Source organism: Miniopterus schreibersii (assembly GCF_964146895.1).
Source record: "Miniopterus schreibersii genome assembly, chromosome: 12".
NCBI lineage: Eukaryota > Metazoa > Chordata > Mammalia > Chiroptera > Miniopteridae > Miniopterus > Miniopterus schreibersii.
The window spans coordinates 29,302,872-29,317,944 of NC_138112.1; the positions used below are offsets into that span (position 1 = coordinate 29,302,872).

Below are 15,073 nucleotides of genomic sequence, written 5' to 3' on the forward strand. Positions count from 1 at the left end.
AGAACCTTTCACAGAACACTAACTTGGCCCTTTCTTCAAACTGCTTCCTATTTCAACTTTGGGATTGACTCTCTCCTTAGGCAGGGGCTCCAGACTTACCTTTGCCTCTGCTCTGGAGCTGTGTCTCTCATGATCTGTTGTAGCTCTGGGTAGAGATTTTCTCTTAGGAGCTCAGGGATGGAAGCTGGAGGTGGTCTGGGTTAGAGAAAGGATGTCTGGAGGTGCTGAAAGGAGAGAAACTTCATGAGACTGAGGTACATTCTCTGATAGACTTTGGACTTGGGCTGGGACTGTATGTGTGGCATATGTAGGGTGGAAACAAATGCTAAGTTTCACTAAGCAGGAAAACTACAGGACACTGAAAAAGGAAACAGAGGAAGATATAAACAAATGGAAAAATATACCATGTTAATGGATTGGAAGAATTAAAATCATTAAAATGCCCATACTGCCCAAAGCAATCTATAGATTCAATGCAATCCCTATAAAATACCCACAGGATATTTCACAGATCTAGAAAAAACATTTCAAAAACTTATATGGAACCAAAAAACACCCCAAATAGCTATGGCAATCTTGAGAAAGAAGAACAAAGTTGGAGGAATCACAATACCAGATATCAAGTTATACTACAAAGCCACTGTAATCAAAACAGCCTGGTACTGGCACAAGAACAGACATATAGATCAGTGGAACAGAACAGAGAACCCTGAAATCAACCCAAGCCGTTGTGGTCAAAGGAGACAAGAATATACAATGGAGTAAAGACAGTATCTTCAACAAATGGTGCTGGGAAAATTGGACAGGTACATGCAAAAAGATGAAACTAGACCACCAACTTATACCATACACAAAAGTAAATTCAAAATGGATAAAAGACTTAAATGTAAGACATGAAACCATAAAAATCCTAGAGGAAAACATAAGCAGTAATATCTCAGATATCTCTCGTAACAATATGTTTGCTGATACATCTCCTAGGGCAAGAGAATCTAAGGAGAAAATAAACAAATGGGACTGCATGAAAATAAAAAGCTTCTGTACAGCAAAAGAAACCATCAACAAAATGAAAAGGGAGCCCACTGTATGGGAGAACATATTTTCCAATGACACATCAAAGGGTTAATATCCAAAATATATAAGGAACTCATACAACTTAAGAAAAGGAAGACAAACAATCCAATTAAAAAATGGGCAAAGGACCTAAATAGACACTTCTCCAAAGAGACATATGAAAAAATGCTCAACGTCGCTAATCATCAGAGAGATGCAAATTAAAACCACAATGAGGTATCACTTCACACCTGTCAGAATGGCTCCATCAACAAGTCAACGAACTACAAGTGCTGTTGAGGGTGTGGAGAAAAGGGCACCTAGTACACTGCTGGTGGGAATGCAGACTGGGGCAGCCACTATGGAAAGCAGTATGGAGCTTCCTCAAAAGATTAAAAATTTACCTGCCATTTGACCCAGTGATCCTACTTCTAGGAATATATCCTAAGGAACCCCAAACACCAAACACAAAGAACTTATGCACCCCTATGTTCATAGTAGTGCAATTCACAGTAGCTAAGATTTGGAAACAGCCCAAGTGCTCATCAGTAGATGAGTGGATAAAAAAGCTGTGGCACATTTACACCATGGAATACTATGCAGTTGTCAAAAAGAAGGATATTTTTTTCCTTTGGCACAGCATGGAGGGAACTAGAAAGTATTATACTAAGTGAAATAAGCCAGTCAGAGAAAGACAAGTACCATATGATCTCACTTATATGTGGAATATAATAAAATAAACTGATGAACAAAGTAGATCCAGAACACAGAAGCTTGGAACAGGTTGAGGAATCTCAGAGGGAAGGCGGGGAGTGGGTAGTGGGTGGAGAGAGATTAATTAAAGAACTTTTATGTTTATAAGCATAACCCATAGACACAGACATTGATATGGGGAAGGCCTGGGGGTGGGGTGGATACTGGCTGGAGGGCATCAAAGGGGGTAAAAAGGGGACATCTGTAATATTCTCAACAATAAAGATAAAGAAACTTAAAAAAAAGTTTCACAAAGCAGTGTTATGAGGGCTTTTTATCTCTCTACTTTAAGCTATGAAACTAAATATAAGACTTATAACTTGGTAAAGGTCATGAACATAAAGAGCACCTAACTATACAGATTGCCTATAAATTAATGATTAACATCACCAACTGAAACTGAAACATTGTCTGGCAGTCACACTAGTTTCCTTGAACATGCTCCACACCCACTATCATAACTTTTCTCTCTTCTCAAACCTCCACCTCACTCTGCTACTCTTCTCAGCTGCCTCACTTTATTGACCAAAAGAAACCATTGGACAGAAACATTATCGCCTCCTGTACATCAGATCTACATACCTATACCCACTCTCCCCAAACAAAACACAACTTCATCTGTCTGTAATTTCTCCTTTTCTGTTATAAGGAGAAAGTAGATTTCCATCTCCATACCCTGGGCCTTTCTACCATTTTGTCAATTCATAATTTGTGTATTAAATCCTGTTCTACTTGAACTCTCTAGAGATGTTTCTATTTCCTACATGTTATGCTGACTGATAGACTAAAGTCCCAATTTTCTCTTCTGTTAAATGGACTTAATAATAATATCCACAGCATATGGGAAAGATGGGTCCTTTCTTGGGTCTCACATTTTAGAGGCCTCACATATCATAAAAACGTACAAAATGCATTTATTAAAGAAAATGTAGACAGCACTGTCACTTGGTAATCAGCACTCAGTACATGTACCACCAAACATCCACTTTCATAATGAACACCATTTAGGCTCCAGGGAAACATTACCTCCATATTTTTGTCCTATGTCCTTTAAACAAAACTGTATCTGAATGCAGTAAAAGTACGTGGTTTGTATTGTGGTGTTTTGGGGTTCTTTTGTGTGTGTGTGCCAATTTCAAATATAGTTTGACTTAAGACATTGGTTTTCCACTTACAATGCAGTGCATAGAAAGTGCAAGGTTGTTTCCTTTCCATCTACACATATTCCATATTCAAGTATCGAGGATGCCAGTTATTTACCATATCAGCTCACCCTTAGAAGTGCCATGGAATTTGCTACAAATCTGGGTCTCTCAATGTTTTTAAGGAACAAAAATGAAATGTATGTTCAGGTTGCCTTGATCAACCTCTTCATTGGTGGGCCCAGAAGAGGAACCACCAGATGGAGGAGCTCCATCGCTAGGGAAGCCCCAGGCATTCCTCCTGGCTCACCTCCTGCACTCTGGGACAGTTTGGGAATAATAGGGTTTCAGCCTTTCTCCAGCTCTTTCTGCTGATGCTCAAATTCTTCCTTCTCTGCAGTCTGATTCTTATCAGTCCATTTGATTATTTAATTACATTTCACAAGAATATTCTGTTTTTCCTTAACCATTGAGCTTAACTTGAAGTTTCTCATTTTTGGCAGTTGTTTTATGTTGATTGCAAAGAATTCAAGTGACTTTTTGGAAGATACCTTGTCCCACTGCTTCTCACCTTCAGCTTTCTACTTCTCAGCTTCTTGGACCACGTGTTCCCTGCCTTCCTTGGTCAAACAGTCCTTGTGGTTAGTGATGGTAATCTTGTTCTCCTTCCTGTGCTCTTATCCACAGCAAAGACAATGAAGGTGACACTGGCATCAATATCAAGAGTGACTTCAATCTGAGGAACACCACAGAGTGCAGGTGATATGCCTGTGGGTTCAAACCTGCCAAGTAGGTTGTTATCCTTGGTTATGGTGCACCTGTCTTCATAAACCTAAATGAACACATGGGGCTGGTGGTCAGAGTAGGTAGTGAAGGTCTGCATCTGCCTGGTAGGATTGGTAGTGTTGTACTTGCTGAGGACAGTCATGATCCTGCCCGCAGTTTCAATGCCAAGAAAAAAAGGAGTAATATCTGAGATCATCTAATCTCCAATGTTTTCAGATTCGTCTCCAGATCAGATGGCTGTTTGGACAGATGCACAGCAAGCAACAGCCTTAGGGTTAATGCTCTTATCCAGTTCCCTTCCATTGAAGAAGTCCTGTAGAAGTTTCTGAATCTTGAGAATACGAGTAGAACTACCCACTAGGACAATGTGATGGATCTTGGATTTTCTAGCTTAGCATCATGAAGGGCTTTCTCTACAGTGTCCAGTGTGCCACAGAATAAGTGAGTATTCAGTTCTTCAAATTGGGCACAGGTAATGGAGGTATAGAAGTTGATTCCTTCATAGAGAGACTCCACTTCAATACTGACCTGGGTCCTGGAAGAGAGAGTATACTTAGTAGGTTTGCAAGCAGAACAGAAGGGTTGGGCACCCTCTTGTTCTCACTGATATCCTTCTTTGGTTTGAACTTGAACTCTGCATTAAAATTGTGGACCATTCAGTTGTCAGAATCTTTTCTACCTAAGTGGTTGTCTCCAGCTGTAGGCTTCACCTCAAAGATCCCATTTTCAATAGTGATGTTTGACAATCAAGAGTGCTACCTCCTCAGTCAAAGATCAGCTCATTTCTTTCAGCTCTAACCTTTTTGTTGAAGCTATAAGCAATGGCAACAGCAGTTGGATCCTGGGTGATTCTAAGTTCATTAAGATCAGCAATGATTTCAGTGATGCAGAGAATCATTAAAGTAAGGTGATTCTGTGACAACAGCATTGGTAACAGTCTTCCCAAGGTAGGTTTCTGTGATTCTCTTCATTTTTGTCAAAACCACAGTTAACAGCTTTTCTAGATAGAAGCTTTTTGTCTCTCCCTTGCATTCTACTTGGATCTGCATCATTTAGCATCATGCAGGGCTCATGCTTTATATCAGACTGGTGGTTCCTATTTAGGAATGTTATTAATTATTGATTTGGTTTCTTTTTTATTGTTGACAGTATTACAGATGTCCCCCATTCTCCCTCCCCCCAATTTTTGAGCCTCCACCCAGCCCCGCCCCACCCCGGGGGTGCCTATGTCCATGACCTATGCATATATGCATATATATTTTCTGGTTAATCTCTTCCAGTTCCACTGGTCCCACTCTCCTCTGAGATCTGTCAGTCTGTTCCACGTATCCATGCCTCTGGTCCTGTATTTCTTGTCAGTTTATTTTGTTCATTAGATTCTATATATTAGTGAGATCATATGATATTTGTCTTTCTCTGACTGCCTTATTTTGCTTAGCATAATAATCTCCAGGTTCATCTATTCTGACAAAGTGTAAGAGTTGCTTCTTTTTTATAGCCATGTAGTATTCTACTGGGTAAATGTACCACAGCTTTTTGATCCATTCATCTGCTGATGGGCACATGGTTTATTTCCAAATCTTGGCTATTGTAATTAACACTGCTTTGAACATAGGGACACATATATTATTTCAGATTGGTGTTTCCTGATTACTAGGATATATACCTAGAAGTGGGATCATTGGGTCAAAAGACAATTCCATTTTTAATTTTTTTGAGGAAACTTCACACTGTTTTCCATAGTGGGTGCACTAGTCTGCATTCCCAGCAACAGTGTACTTGGGTTCTCTTTTTTCCACATCCTTGCCACAATAGCTTACATGACAAGGTTGGGGCTGAGACACACAGTTAGCCAACGTGCGAGGAGAGTCCTCCCAAGAACTGGTCAACAACACTCTAGACCTAACCACAACAGGAGAACCCAAAGAACACACAAAAGGGACACCCACAAAAGGGGCATGCCTAGACCAAAGAGCTCAGAAGTATAAGGAAAACACACCTCTGGTCTCCACTGGTCTCACAATACAAAATCCTCCCCACAAGACTGGGAGAGAGCAAATATACCTAATATATAGATACAAACACTAAGACCTACCAAAATGGGGAGAGAAAGAAAGAACCCCCAAATTAAAGAAAGGGAAAAATTGCCAGAAAAAGACTTTGATGAGATGGAGTTAAGCAAGTTATCAGAAACAGAGTTCAGAGTATTAATTATGAAGATGTTCAAGGAACTTAAGAAGACACTAGATGATAAGATCGGGGACCTTAGTGAAAACGTGAAAAAAGAGATACATACCATAAACAAAACTCAGACAGAGATAAAGAATGCTGTATCTGATATCAAAAATGCACTGGAAGGAATTAAAAGCAGGCTCAATGAAGCAGAAGATAGAATAAGTGACTTAGACGACAAGATAGAAAAAATTACTCAATCAGAGCAACAAAAAGAAAAAACACTTAAAAAGCATGAGGACAGTCTAAGGGAGCTTTGGGACAACATGAAGTGAAATAACATTTGCATTATAGGAAAGCCAGAGTGGGAGGAAAGAGAGCAAGGGATAGAGAACTTGGTGGAGGAAATAATGACAGAAAACTTCCCTATGCTGGCGAGGGAGAAAGCCACACAAATTCAGGAAGCACAGAGGGTTCCAAACAAGAGGGACCCAAAGAGGCCCACTCCAAGACACATCATAATTAAGATGGCAAATGTCAAGGACAAAGACAAAATAGTAAGGGCTGCAAGAGAGAGACAAGCAGTGACTTACAAGGGAACCCCCATAAGGCTGACAGCTGATTTCTCAACAGAGACTCTTCAGGCCAGAAGGGAGTGGCATGAAGTTCTCAAAGTAATGAAAAGCAAGTGCATGCCACCAAGATTGCTTTATCCAGCAAGGCTATCATTTAAAATTGACTGTGAAATAAAGAGCTTTCCAGACAAAAAAAGGCTAGAGGAGTTCAGTACCACCAAACCAGCATTGCGAGAAATGCTAAAAGGACTGCTCTAAGAAAAAGAAAGAATAGTGAGAGAAAGGTACTTCAGCATAAAGGGGGAAAATGGCATTAAATAAGTTTATATCAATAGTAACCTTAAATGTAAACAGAATAAACCGTCCAATCAAGAGACATAGAGTAGCTGAATGGATAAGAAAACAGGACCCAAATATACGCTGTTTACAAGAGACCCACCTGAGAGCAAAAGATTCACGCAGGCTAAAAGTGAAGGGATGGAATAAAATATTCCATGCAAATGGAAAGGAAAAGAAAGCTGGAGTAGCAATTCTTATTTCTGACTTCAAAATAAAGACCATAACAAGAGACAAAGATGGTCACTACATAATACTAAAGGGATCAACCCAACAGGAGGAAATAACCCTTATAAACATTTATGCACCAATATAGGAGCACCTAAATATATAAAAAATTTCTTGGTGGACTTCAAGGGGGAGATTGACAGCAACACAATCACAGTGGGGGACTTTAACACCCCACTGTCAGCACTAGACAGGTAATCAGGACAAAAAATAAACAGGGAAACACAGACCTTAAATGACTCACTAGACCTAATGGATTTAATTGACATTTACAGAACATTTTATCCCAAAGCAGCAGAATACACATTCTTCTCAAATGCACATGGAACATTCTCAAAAATAGACCACATGTTAGGGCACAGGGCAAGTCTCTACAAATACAAGAAGATTGAAATCATATCAAGCATCTTCTTGGATCACAATGCCATGAAACTAGAAATCAACCACTATAAAAAACTCAAAAATATTCTAACACATGGAAGCTAAATAGCATGCTATTAAACAGTGAATGAGTTACCAATGAGATCAAGGAAGAAATCAAACATTTGATGGAAAAAAACGAAAATGACCAAACAACTACCCAAAATCTATGGGACACAGCAAAAGGAGTGCTGAGAAGAAAATTCATAGCATTACAGGCTTATCTCAAGAAACAAGAAAAAGATCTAATGAACCATCTAACACAACAACTAAAAGAACTGGAACGAGAACAGCAAGAAAAGCCCCGAGGAAGTAGAAGGAAGGAAATAATAAAGATCAGAGCAGAAATTAATGACATAGAGACTAAAAAAACAGTACAAAAAAAAATCAATGAAACCAAGAGCTTGTTCTTTGAAAAGATAAATAAGATTGATGTACCTTTAACCAAACTCATCAAGAAACAAAGAGAGAGGACCCAAATAAATAAAATCAGAAAATGAAAGAAGCGATATAACAACTGACCCAACAGAAATACAAAGGATTGTAAGAAAATACTGTGAGCAACTATATGCCAACAAATTGGACAACATGGATGAAATGGACAAATTCCTAGAAGCATACAGCCTTCCAAAGCTGAATCAAGAAGAGGCAGAAAACCTGAATAGGCAGATAACAACTAATGAAATTGAAGCAGTAATAAAAAAACTCTCAGTAAACAAAAGTCCTGGACCAGATGGATTTACAGGTGAGTTTTACCAAACATTCAAAGAAGAATTAACACCTATTCTATTCAAACTATTCCAGGAAACTCAAGAGGAGGGAAAACTTCCAAACTCTCTTTATGAGGCCAGCATCATCCTAATCCCAAAACCAGATAAAGATACAACAAAGAAAGAAAATTACAGGCCAATATCCCTGATGAACATAGATGCTAAAATCCTCACTAAAATACTAGCAAACTGGATCCAGCAGTACATTAAAAAGATCATACACCATGACCAAGTGGGATTTATGCTGGGGATGCAAGGCTGGTACAACATCCGCAAATCAATAAATGTGACACATCACATAAACAAAATGGACAAAAATAATATGATCATATCAGTAGATGCAGAAAAAGCATTCAACAAAATCCAGCATCCATTTCTGATAAAAATTCTCAGCAGAGTGGGAATAGAGGGATCATACCTCAACATACTAAAAGCCATATATGACAAACCTACAACCAACATCATACTCAATGGGCAAAAACTAAAACCATTTCTCTTAAAAACAGGAACAAGACAGGGATGTCCACTTTCACCACTCTTATTCAACATAGTAGTGGAAGTCCTCGCCATAGCCACCAGACAGGAAGAAAACACAAAAGGTATCCAAATTGGAAAGGCGGAAGTAAAACTGTCATTATTTGAAGATGACATGATATTGTACATAGAAAACCCTAAAGACTCCATCAAAGTACTACTAGATTTGATAAACGAATTTGGCAAGGTAGCTGGATACAAAATCAACATCCAGAAATCAATGGCATTCTTATACACCAACAATGAACTTTCAGAGAGAGAAACTAAAAATGCAATACCATTTACCATTGCAACCAAAAAAAATAAGATACCAAGGTATAAACTTAACCAAGGATGTAAAAGACCTGTACTTGGAAAACTATGGGACACTGAAAAAAGAAACAGAGGAAGATTTAAACAAGTGGAAGAATATATCATGCTCATGGATCGGGAGAATTAATATCATTAAAATGTCCATACTACCCAAAGCAATTTATAAATTCAATGCAATTCCTATTAAAATACCAACAGCATATTTCACGGAGCTAGAACAAACATTTCGAAAATTTATATGGAACCAAAAAAGACCCCGAATAGCTGCAGCCATCTTGAGAAAAAAGAACAGAGTGGGAGGGATCACTTTGCTGGACATCAAACTGTACTACAAAGCCATTGTAATCAAAACGGCCTGGTATTGGATCAGTGGAACATAACAGAGTCCCCAGAAATAGAGCCACACCATTATGGTCAGTTAATATTTGACAAAGAAGGCAAGAGCATCCAGTGGAATAAAGACAGTCTCTTCAATAAGTGGTGTTGGAAAAATTGGACAGCTACATGCAAAAAAGTGAAACTAGACCACCAACTTTTACCATACACAAAAATAAACTCAAAATGGATAAAAGACTTAAATGTAAGTCACGAAACCATAAAAATCTTGGAAGAAAACATAGGCAGTAAAGTCACAGACATCCCATGTAGTGGAATTTTCACTGATACATCTCCTAGGGCAAGAGAAACAAAAGAAAAAAATAAACATATGGGACTTTATCAAACTAAAAAGCTTCTGCACAGCAAAAGAAAACAGCCTCAAAATACAAAGGAACCCCACAGTCTGGGAAAACATATTTGCCAAGGATGTATCTGATAAGGGGCTAATTTCCAAAGTGTACAAAGAACTCATACTACTTAGCAAGAGGAAGACAAACAGCCCAATTAAGAAATGGGCAAAGGGCCCGGCCAGGTGTGGCTCAGCGGTTGAGCGTCTACCTAGGATCCAGGCAATCGGGATTCGATTCTCAGTCAGGGCACATGCTCTGGTTGGGGGTTCGATTCCCAGTTGGCAGCATGCAGGAGGTGGCCAATAATGACACTCTCATCAGTGATGTTTCTATCTCTCTCCCTCTCTTATCCTCTCCCTGAAATCAGTAAAGATGTATTTAAAAAAAAATAAAAATAAAGATATATTTAAAAAAAAAGAAAAAGAAATGGGCAAAGGACCTGAGTAGACACTTTTCCAAAGAGGACATACAGATGGCCAAGAGACATATGAGAAAATGCTCAACATCACTAATCATCAGAGAGATGCAAATTAAAACCACAATGAGGTATCACTTCACACGTGTCAGAATGTCTGCCATCAACAAATCAACAAACCAATAAATGACTTGTGCTGGCGAGGGTGTGGAGGAAGGGGAACCCTAGTACAACTGCTGGTGGGAATGCAGACTGGTGCAGCCACTATGGAAAACAGTATAGAGTTTCCTCAAGAAATTAAAAATGGAGCTGCCATTTGACCCAGTGATCCCACTTCTAGGAATATATCCTAAGAATCCTGAAACACTAATCAGAAAGAATATATGCACCCCTATGTTCACAGCAGCACAATTTACAATAGCTAAGATCTGGAAACAGCCCAAGTGCCCATCAGTAGATGAGTGGGTAAAAAGCTGTGGGACATTTACACCATGGAATACTATGCAGCTGTAAAGAAGAAGAATCTCGTACCCTTTGGGACAGTATGGATGGACCTGGAGAAAATTATGCTAAGTGAAATAAGCCAGGCAGAGAAAGACAAATATCACATGATCTCACTCATATGTGGAATCTAAAGAACTTAATAAACCTGATGAACAGAATAGATTCAATGACATGGAAACATAGATGAGACTGACGAATCTCAGAGGGATGGGGGAGGGAAGGTGGGTGGAGGGAGAGAAAGTAACCAAAGGATTTATATGCATATATGCACAACCCAAGGACAAGGACAATGGTGGGGAGAGGGACTGTGGAGGGGGATGGGATGAGGTGGAATGGGTCATAGGGGAGAAAAAGGGACATTTGTAATATTTTAAACAACAACAACAACAAAAAGATGAGAAAACTTTGGTGTCAAAATTGAATGCCTGAGTTCTCTGACATGCCGTTTTTGGTTAGTCTAATACAACGAGTTTGAGAAAGAGGCCTGATGAAGGGGAGGAAAAAATTTTCAACCCAGTCCCAAGGGTAGGGCTGAGGACTGAGTACAAATATGCTCAAGGCTTGACCTGGAATGGCTGTGGGACAACTTGGAAAACTAGTCTCTCAGTATTTGAGTCAAGCCTGTTGTGAATAGCCAGGTCGCTTCCATCCTAGGGCCCTTGTACTGGAGATCCTCGGAAGAATAGGCATCATAGGCTGAGCATTATGTGATTTAAAAGCTGGTAACCCACAGGAATGGAAGTAACAGCCCTTAACACTATCCTTTAGATTATCAACATGATTGCACCTTTAGAGCAGTGGGACTGAGAAAATCCCTAATAATTTCAGGTTAGGCAGGATCTTGGGTCATAACTCATAGTAGAAACTATAGGTTCTACTCTATAAAATCTATGTATAGATCCAAAAGGAGGACACTTATAGACTGTGGCAGAACACATGTTCTTTAAAGATTTGCTTTTCTTTTGCTGAGAAGCTCTTGTCACAAATCAGACAATTCATATAAAAGGTCTGAATGTGCTGCTGCTCCAAGGTGTGGTCAAAAATATCATCAGCAAAGTCTAATTTGCAGGTGGAGCATTTCTTGATGGAGAGCAGGCTGGGGCCAGAACTTTCTTGAATGCCAGAATATAGGTTTCCACAGACCAGTCCTGGGTTTTGTCCTGCACCTCCTTGATCTGAAGTAGGTGCTTGACATGGCAGAGTGAAAATACAGACTCATGTAACTCATCAATCTGCTGTTCTACCTCTTCCAAAGATCATTTTACTCTTTCCATTCTTTCTGTGCAGTTTATTACGTATGATATTGTTCTCATGCAGTCTTTTTGACAGGTTGAAGTTCTGGTCCATTAACTCCTGCGATTTCTTCCTAGCAGTAGCTTCTTTCTGGTTCAGCTCTACCACTATCTGCTGGAGCTTCTTCTGGTTCAGTTAAACTAAGAAAGAGCTCATCATTTTCCTTTTTCAGATGCTCCAACTGCTCTGTCTAATCTTGATCTTCCTGAACAAGCTTCTCCATTTCTTTCTCTTGAGTTGACATCTGTGCCTGAAGCTGACCCACTCTGACTTCCATATCCTCATTTTCTGAGGACATCTTCTGGCTTTGTTCTTTCAGTTGAAGAAGCTGTCTCCCAACTGTCCTTCTGTTCTTTCACTTTCTATTCCAACTTCGTGTTGTTGCTCTTTACGGTTTCTAGATCCTTCTGCTTCTTTTGGAGCTCAGCCTGCTTGTCTGAGTTCTGCTTCTGGAGGCTGACACAGCTGTCCTTCAGTTCCTGGTTTTCTTTGCAAAGCTCACTGTTGTGCTGCTCAGTCTCGTCCACCTCACCCTGAGTAGTAACAATCAGGTGCCCTTCTTGTTTTCTGGACAGAACTGGAAAGGCATACTTGCTTCCCAGACCACACCATCCTGATCCACATAGCTGTAGAACTGGTGATATTCATAATCCTTGGTCAGGTAATAAGCTTTGAAATGGACTTCCTGTGTTTGGTCAATTTGCTGTTTAGGTCAACAGGCAAAGTAACCCACATGAAGCTGTAATACTCATGGGTTGTCTTCCAGCCCACTCTAAAGATTCCAATCCAATCCTTTTGATGGGGAATGAGATGCTAGGTGAGGGTGTAATAACATGTGACATACCTTCCAGGAACATAGAGCTCCACATTGTTAAAGATGACCTGAGAGAAATGACAATGCTCCAGCAAGACAGCTGATGTGGTGGGGTCTACTATTGTCTGTCTCTTCCATGCTGGTCAGGGTCAGCAGCCAGCAGTGGCACAACCACAACAGGACAGGACTTAGGACCTGGAAGTTTGTACTTCTTTTTTTTTTTTTGAAGATATTTTTATTGATTTCAGAGAGAGGAAAGGAGAGGGATAGAGAGATAGAAACATCAATGATGACAAGTCATTGATCGGCTGCCTCCTGCACGCTCCTGACTGGGGATCGAGTCCACAACCCAGGCATGTGCCCTGACCGGGAATCGAACTGTGATCTCCTGGATCCGAGGTCGATGCTCAACCACTGAGCCATGCCTGGCAGGGCTGGAAGTTTGTACTTCTTAATCCCTTTCTGTTTTTCATCCATCCTCCCACACCACTACCCTCTGGCAACCATCTGTTTGTTCTCCTTATCTATGAGTTTGCTTTTGTTTCATTTTTTTGTTTATTAGTTTTGTTTTGAGGTTCCACATATAAGTGAAATCTTATGGTATTTGTCTTTCTCTGTCCAACTTACTTCACTTAACATAATACTCTCTAAGGTCTATCTATATTGTTGCAAATGATAAGATTTCATTCTTTTTTATGGCTGAGTAATAGTCCATTATATATATCTACACACACACACACACACACACACACACACACACACACACACACTCACTCACACACTGCACCTTCTTTATCTATTCATCTATTGATGGGCACCTAATTGTTTCCTTGTCTTGGCTATTGTAAACGATGCCGCAGTGAACATTGGGGTGCATATATCTTTATGAGTTACTGTTTTGGTTTTCTTCAAATAGATACCCAGGAGTAGAATTGCTGGATTGTATGGTAGTTCTGTTTTAATATCTTAGGAATATCCACACTATTTTCCATAGTAGCTGTACCAGTGTACAATCCCACCAACAGCGTGTGGAGATTCTTTTTTCTCCCATCCTCTCCAGCACTTGCTACTTGTTGTCTTTTTGACAGGTGTGAAGTGCGAGGTGATATCTGACTGTGGTTTTGATTTGTATTTCCCTGATGATTAGTGAGGTTGAACATCTTTTAATGTGTCTATTGGCCCTCTGTATGTCTTCTTTGGAGCAATGTCTATGCAGGTCCTCTGCTCATTTTTAAATTAGATTTTTTAAAAAAATGTTGAGTGTATGAGTAATTCATGAACTTCGGATATTAACCTCTTATTGGATATATCATTTGCAAATATCTTTTCCTATTGAGTAGGTTGCCTTTTTGTCTTGATGGTTCCTTTACTGCACAAAAGTTTTTCCAACACCTTTTAGTGAAGAGACACTTTTTTCCCCATTGTAAAAATAAGTAGTGCCTATCACATAATATGCAATGAATAAGAACTACACGAGTCCTCCTTTATCAATGGTTTCACTTTACCCAGTTTCAGTTTTACGTGGCTAACTATAGCACAAGGATATTAAAAGGAAAATTCCATAAATAAATAATTTACATACATATATCTCTCTATAGCTCTATGTCTCTGTTGAAGTTCTCACTGAGTTTACCTATTCTTCTCCCAAGTTCATTGACCATGTTTATCACCAATGTTTTTTGGCAATTTTTAAAAAAAATTGATTTTAGGGAGAGAGAGAAACATTGATGTGGGAGAGAAACATCAATTGGTTGCCTTCTGTATGCGTCAGGACCTGGATTTGAACCACAACCTAGGTATGTGCCCAAATTAGGAATCAAACCTGAACACTTTTGGTGTAGGGGATGATGCTTCAACCAACTGAGCCAGACGGCCAGGGCTTATCACCAATGTTCTGAGCTCTTTATCTGCATTGCTGTCTCTGTTTCATATAGCCCTTTTTCTGGGGTGCCCGGAGCTATGCCTGGAGAGGGCATGGGCTATGGAGAGTCTTGGGGGCAAGCCACGGTGCTGGTGTGGGTCTGGGGCTGGAAATGTACTGGGACGGCCTTGGTGGGCCAGCCAGAGTGCCTGGATTGTGCTCCTGCCTGTGGAATCACGGTGGATGGAGAGTGCAACCAATGATGCTCTCTCTTCCCTCTGACAGAGAATTTCTTGAGGAGTGATGGAGACAACAAAGTTAAAAATAAAAACCATAATGTCAAAGATAAAGAATTCTTTTTACAGGCTTGTAGTAGA

General features: G+C 39.8%; 1 pseudogene across 1 annotated transcript; it reads right to left on the reverse strand.

The window, feature by feature from the left end:
• Positions 1 to 11,643: 11,643 nt before the first annotated feature.
• Positions 11,644 to 12,954, reverse strand: LOC308565275 (calcium-binding and coiled-coil domain-containing protein 2 pseudogene; annotated as a pseudogene). The gene has a single exon. The product of its transcript is annotated as a calcium-binding and coiled-coil domain-containing protein 2 pseudogene (transcript).
• Between the last annotated feature and the right edge of the window lie 2,119 nt (positions 12,955 to 15,073).